At 34.4% G+C, this 7,325-nt stretch overlaps 1 long non-coding RNA gene across 1 annotated transcript; it reads left to right on the forward strand.

The window, feature by feature from the left end:
- The first annotated feature begins 475 nt into the window (after window positions 1-475).
- LOC121415999 lies at window positions 476-5,953 on the forward strand. Its single transcript, XR_005970083.1, has 5 exons — window positions 476-783; window positions 2,032-2,178; window positions 2,659-2,716; window positions 3,680-3,804; window positions 5,192-5,953. It is a non-coding gene; the product is annotated as an uncharacterized LOC121415999 (long non-coding RNA).
- The last annotated feature ends 1,372 nt before the right edge of the window (window positions 5,954-7,325 follow it).

A 7,325-nucleotide genomic window follows, 5' to 3' on the forward strand; every position in this document is an offset into this window, starting at 1 on the left:
TAACTTTTGTGTTACCGGACTCCAATATCGCGCTGTAGAGGTTTGCGAAAACTCCGTAATTGGTGGAAGACGGAGACAAATTTATAGCCTGAAATATATATAGCAGTTTGCTTTTCATTCAATTAGGAAATGAAACAATGAGAGAAAAAGAGAGAGGGGGAGAACACCTGAAGGAGTCAAAAGCTTCATCCCTACCTTATGTACAACTCAAGTTCACCTCTACGTACATATTTTACTCACAAGAAAAAATATATCTAATAAATTTGTTTTGTTACTTTAACAGAAAGAGGGATACAAACAGGAAAAATGAAAAAAAAAAAATTGATTCTCTGGCTAATCGTGAGCACGTTATTGGTGTATTCATGGACCTGAGCAAGGCATTTAACACCCTTGACCATTCAATACTGCTTTATAAGGTTCAACATTACGGAGTGAGGGAATTGCCTTAAATTGGTTTACTAGTTATGTTTCATATCGTCACCGTTTTTACGAACCGGCCTGGAAGCCAAAATCGATGAAAAAATATAAAATGACTTTTTTCAGTATTTCGACTCAATAGTCAAATATCTTTTATTTCACAAATTTGTAGGTCTTAAAACCATTTCGTTACGTCATTTTTGACGTCATGAGACGCTCTGGGTTCATGAGAATGGACGAATGCCGTTTTTACGAACCGGCTTGATACGCGCGCCGCAGCTAGCTCGCCGACTCGCATCGTCTGTTTGCTGAAACTTCGTTTTTACGATCTGGCCTGAGGCGTCAGCTTGTTCAAACTTGCATCAGGTAAGTTGTTTATTTTTCTTATTTAAAAAGGAAACATTTGGAGAAAAATAGCTGGTAGTTATCTTTTAATACTTGTGATCAAAATCAAACAATTTTCTGTTTAAAAATCATCAAAATAAGACGAAAATTAAACCACTTAAATAACTGACATTAAGTTTTTTTATAGTCCAGCCCCATGCGTACTAATCTGTGTTACTATTAAGCATCTAACGGTAGAATATGTGTCTACAGAGCTAGGCCTAGATCTACTTAGTCAGGAGACTTCTAAAGAGTAAGCCCATGTTAGTGAATGATTTTTACTCTTTAGAAGTCTCCTGACTAAGTAAGATCTACTTGCTGTTAGAATTATGCTGATCTAGACTCGATAGACGTCGACCTCTAGTCAGGGCTGCCAACATCGGATAAATACTAAAATAGTTTAGAGTGAGACTCCCATAGGCCAATGATATATTTTTGGGTCAAAATGAGTGAGATCAATAGAAACACATGCAAATGAACTAAATTTGAGAGTGAGAAAAGACCAAAATGAGTGAGAGTTTGCAGCCCTGGAACAGGAGATCCTGCGTCCAGAACTGAACCTTATGTAACCTTATGTAGGCCTATGTATTATTAACTGGCAATGATTCACACTAGATCTAGGCTACTCCACTCTGTAGGATAATAAATTCTAGGGAACATTGCCATTGCTTCGTGTCCAGAAAAAAAGCTGGCAGTGGTAGTAGATCTACATGTAGATTCTCGAACTTTAAGTTAAATCTAACAGTTAACATGGTTAAGTTAGACCTATTCACACTCAAGCACCGAGATATTTCATCAAAATTTTCACTTTAGATATAATTTGTGATAGATCTATCTAGACAGTCTAGACATTAACTAGATCTAATTTCACTCAAAAAAGTGCAGAACTAAAAAGAGAGAAAAAATTAAAGTCACTAGTCGTAGATTTAGAGATCTAAGTTAGACAGCTTACCCCGCCACAAGCTGTGTTGCCGCGTGCCGACACAGTGTGTTACCGCGGGTGAATTCATCGACCCGTTCATGTGCTATTGTCACCTATGAGGTCCGTACATGTATATTCGGACCCCATTGGTACTTGGAGTGGGATAGTAGGCCTAAAGTTGTGCCTAACTGTCATTATTAGTCTAATGTGAGATCTACAGACTAAAGTTAGATAGCAAAGGAATAAATATATCTTCTAAATGCTAAGAGTTTAGGCCTAAATGCTTATAAATACTCTTTGTATTTCAGCTGGAAACTGTTGCTTTCAGGTAGACCAATGGGTGTCTCATCAAACCATACCTTCGACAGTTAATTCGCTGTTCATTGTTTGGTGATTTCCAGAGCTGTTGCCTGATTTTAAGAGTGAACAGATTCTTACATCTTCAAATGCATCTCGTGAGAATTTCATCAACAAAGATTTTGCCATTGTCTTTATTTCCATATTAATATTGCTGAATTTACATTGTACAATATCCTAAATACACTGGGGGGGGGGGGGGGTAGGGGTTTGAAAGGAAAATAATGTAAATCTCCTTTGAGAACAGAATTCAAACTCTCACTCAATGAAGAAATGACAGTCTTGTTTTTGAACATCTTTGGAATGTTTATCTGTGACTTACTCACGGCGAATACATAGCCTCATTGTTAATAAATGTATTTAATAAATGAAGTAAATGATTGATTTATATACTATAATAGGATGATAATTTCATACTTAATTCATTAGAAAACTGATGCTACAGTGAGTAAGGTGCTTATAATATAAGTACTCTTCGTATTTCAGCTGGAACTATTGCTTTCAGGTAGACCAATGGGTGTCTCATCAAACCATACCTTCGACAGTTAATTTGCTGTTCATTGTTTGGTGATTTCCAGAGGTGTTGCGTGCCTGATTTTAAGAGTGAACAGATTCTTACCTCTTCAAACGCATCTGGTGAGTATTTCATCAACAAAGATTTGGCTATTGTCTTTACTTCCACATCAATATGGGAGAATTGACATTGTACAATGTCCAAATTACACTTGGGGGAGGGGGGGGGTAGGGGTTTGAAAGGAAAATAATGTAAATTTCCTTTTGGAATAGAATTCAAACTCTCACTCGAAGAAATAACAGACTTGTTTTTGAACATTTTTTGTATGTTTATCTGTGATAATGCTTAGCACCTTTTTCCTTAGCCCTGTTCAGTTTCACACTGCATTGCTTAGCACTACAATAATCAGGCTAAACCTGCTTTTTAGCAGGGCTAGATAGTACAATATTCTTTACCATGCTAGCCTTCTTTCATAAAATGCAGTGGGAAACCAAAGTGGGCTAAGCTTAACCCCGGGGAATTGGTGGTGCTAAGGCCCCTCTTAGCCCCACCAATCTCCTCGTTTTTTTGTAGTATGCTATATAAAAAACATGTTTCTCTATCCGCTTTATAGTAGAGAAAAATATGTATAAAAATATAAACAAAAATAAGCCTGTTTAAGGCATGACTTATAAATTGATCATGCAAAGAAAAACATTTGCCAGTTACTTATCAATACTATATGGGAATAACAGTTCCTCTGATTACAAAATAAGTCCTCGTTCTTTGTAAAAGTAATCAATTGTATCCATTGTCGCACTGAAATCCAACAGCACCAATACCACTTCTGAGCTTTAGCATGAGCTGCCTTCCAGCACTCAGTGTATTCCTGCCGGGTACCCATTCGCCTCACCTGGATTGAGTGCAGCACAATGTGGGTTAATTTCTTGCTGAAGAAAAACATGCAATGGCTGGGATTCAAACCCATGACCTTCTGGTTGAGAGACGAGAGTCCGAATCACTACACCCCAATGTTCCATGACTAAGTAATATTAGAAAGTTGCTGAAAAGTTGTCAATTTTTTTTTTTTTCATATTTCTTTTCAGTGGTGGACTGTTACTTTCTATTCCAATTGTTCATTCTACTGGGGACGAGATGCTCAGTGTCTGACTGTCTGGTGAAGGGCTACTACTGAAATTCCATAAATTGAAGCATTCCAGGAGTGAAAGATGTACCGGTAAGTGATTTTATTTTGTACTCATTTGTGTTGATCAAGATTTTCTAAATTTGAGAACCATTAAACTAATCTTCACCAGAAGGATGTTGGCCGATTTGATGAAATCTGAACTGCTGTACTTTGGCAAAAGGAAGCAAGTTACAAAAGTATTATTTGTTGGAAATGAGCAACGTGTGTTGGTCATTTACATGGGCATCCATGCAATTTAACAGCATATTTTCTTCAATATCTTTCCATAGAACAATCATTTCTTTCCCAAATTTTGCCTGAATGTGCAGCAATACAAAGGATGTTTCAGAAACAATAACTCAAATTTGACTGATGTGTCACTTACTTCCTTTTGCCAAAGTTGGGCAGTGTAGTTTTCATAAGAAGTGGTAAGTACATGTATGTAGGTCATCCTGGAACACATGAAGATGGAAGAAGTGAAAGATTTAAAAGAGGGTCTTTTAGAACATCACACTGTATAGGGGAATAATGGCGGATTCTGAACAAATGTCTGTGGTGCATAATCAAGCTCTATTAAGTGTGAATAGCCCAGGCCATCCCGAGGAATCATTCATGCAAGTATTGATATTAAGTTTGAAGTTGTAGTCAACATATTGCAAAAATGAATCTTTGAAATGTTTTGTATTGACCTCAATTATCAAATGATGACAAAGGAAAGAAGAATGATGGACGGAAGGTTTGGAATGGTTTGGAATGGTTATATTTACCTTATTTTTTGATATAGAAATGTTAGTCTCCTACACTTTATATACCGAATGTATATTAAGTTCCCCTTCCCCCCAAAAAAGTGGCTTTCATTAATGTTTATATATAGGTCTAAGTACCTTTTGATAATAGAACATATCTATCTCTATATGATTATCAGTAAAAATTTACAAACTTGATTTGTCAAGCTGTTCAGCTTATAAGGCAAAAAGAACAGTAAATAGTAAAATAGAATTTAAAAAATTATTCATAATTATATTCAATTGTCAATTTATCAATATTGGCAACTTTGCTTGCATCCAAATTGAGCAAAACAAGTATACTCCATTTTCATTTCTATGCAAAATGGCGTAAATTAAATGCTGCAGAAATGGAAACCCCAAGCTCTCCCAAGGAAAGTACACAGACTTAATGACCCTCTGCATTGGTAAAACAGCAGTCATTGCTCATCCTGAATATCAGGCCTTCTATCGTATGCTGCCACACTAAGCACCTCAACTTGCTTAATGAGTTGTGATTTTTAATGTAACGTGATTTTTAATGTAACTTTGAAATAATATATGTGTAGATAATGTTTTAATGACACATTGCACCGATTGCTCTAAACAAGTAAATTCAATAATCTTTTGTTTCTTTCTTTTTTTTTTTTTTGCTTACTCAATTGCAGGTTTCAGAGATTTTTGGAGACTCCACTTTTGAAGATGAAGGAAAATCACGATCTCTTCTGATAAAGGTATACATTTCTTGTGGTTTGACTGAACTTGTTTTCCTTTGGGATATTGATAGAGAGATCTCAAGACAGTAAACATCAGTCTTCACAATAACTCTGATATTGTATTTACTGTCAAGAGCATGTGATAACTACTCTTGTTGCTTCAGAGACCAAAGCTCAAAACACAATATATCAGTTCTTATTTGGACTGGTATATTGTATTGTCTGTAAAGAGCACGTGATATGGTCTAAAATGTTTTCATGGCAGAGGACAGTTAGGTAGACCAAAGCTCAAAACAGAATACATGTATAACAGATTAACTGTGAATTTCTGTCAAGGGCAATTGGTAAATTCTTGTTGCATTTAGAGACCAAGAAGGACACTTTAGGTAGACCAAAGCTCAAAACAAAATACATATATAACAGATTGCCTGTGAGATGGTATTTTCTGTCAAGGGCAATTGGTAAATTCTTTTTGCATTTAGACACCAAGAAGGACACTTTAGGTAGACCAAAGCTCAAAACAATACATGTACAACAGATTAACTGTGAGATTGTATTTTCTGGAAAATTAAAACAAAATACATGTATAACAGACTGTAAGATTGTATTTTCTGTCAAGACTGTAAGAAGTATTTTTTTGTCCAGAGCAAGTGTACAAATTTGTTAAATTTAGCAAATATGAAAGACTCCGATATTTAAACAAAAGCTTAGATCAGAATAAATAAGTGTCATTTTTACAATTAAAGTTTTGCAGACACAACTTGCTACAGATCTGATTTTTCTTGTCATATTTTATTTGCAATCAAATCCACTGCAGTACAATTAACAGTCTTGATGTTGCTTGATTTTATTTATGGTGCTTTGAACAGATCGTAATATATTCATGCTTGAAATTCTATATATTATCCTCTGCCATGTACTTGCCAAATAGTATAATGACTACTCACGATCCGTCTTTCAAGACTAGTTTGCAATTCATGAAATATTTTCATTTGTTTTTATTTGTTAAACTCTGAGATTATCTATTATTGTTTTGTATTTATTTTAAAAAAAGTGTTGTTTGTTAGAAATGAGATTATGACCCTTTGGGTTTCATGTATTAATGGTCAGTTTGTCATTGCTAAAATGTTCATACTCTTCATTTAAAAATGTACATACTCTTCATTTAAAAATGTACAATAAAATTAAATATACATCTCTGTGAAAGGTCAATCTAACTGCTTTGACCGAAATCCAGTAGTTGTAATTTTCACACACAAGAAGTAAATTAAATTGGTGTACACGTCTGAAAGATTCTAAACTGGTTATTAAAAAGACATTTTTTTCAATATGGAACCACTTTGGAACTTGATTTGAAAACAAAATAGAATAATGGGCATGCAAATCTTTCTGCTAAACTTATAATTTTGAACAGACACTGTAACATTACAACACACACAAAAGAAAATGGCAGTAAGAGGCAAGAGATTTTTTAGATTACACAGAACATGGTGAGAACATTCTAGGACACCATCATGCATTTGTGTATTATGTACAATTTACTGTACATAGTGTGATCAATTTACTGTACATAGTGATGCATGGAGTTTGATTTATTTTTAAAAATGGTTAATGTTTTAAAATTAGTGTTTAATGTTTAAAAATGTTCAACTGGAAGCTTAGTAATAATATGTGTACATAAATGGAAATGATTGTTGCCATTTTTGTATTTGAATAATCAAACCTGCAGTCGATTATTAAGATATTCATTAAACAGAAGAGAATAATAAACTTTTATCCAGGTAAGAGAAATAAAATCATAAATGTTTATACTGTATGCAAATAATAAAAGTGCATTTTGATAATATAGACTTATAAAACAAATTTATTGAAAAACAGGTTTTCAAATGCAGTACGCTGTCATACGTTGTACATTCAAATATGTACACAGATATATCCTTGTGTCAATGGCAATGAGGGTGATAATGTGGGGTGTTTTTCTTTGTTAGGCAGGGGCATTTTTAATCTAATTGATAAGATGTGTGTTTTATGTTTATATGAAGTGCTTCTTTTAATTTTCTTATAAGAATCTCAGTTATAAAACTTA

The sequence above is a fragment of the Lytechinus variegatus genome, chromosome 5 (genome assembly GCF_018143015.1).
Source record: "Lytechinus variegatus isolate NC3 chromosome 5, Lvar_3.0, whole genome shotgun sequence".
Classification (NCBI taxonomy): domain Eukaryota; kingdom Metazoa; phylum Echinodermata; class Echinoidea; order Temnopleuroida; family Toxopneustidae; genus Lytechinus; species Lytechinus variegatus.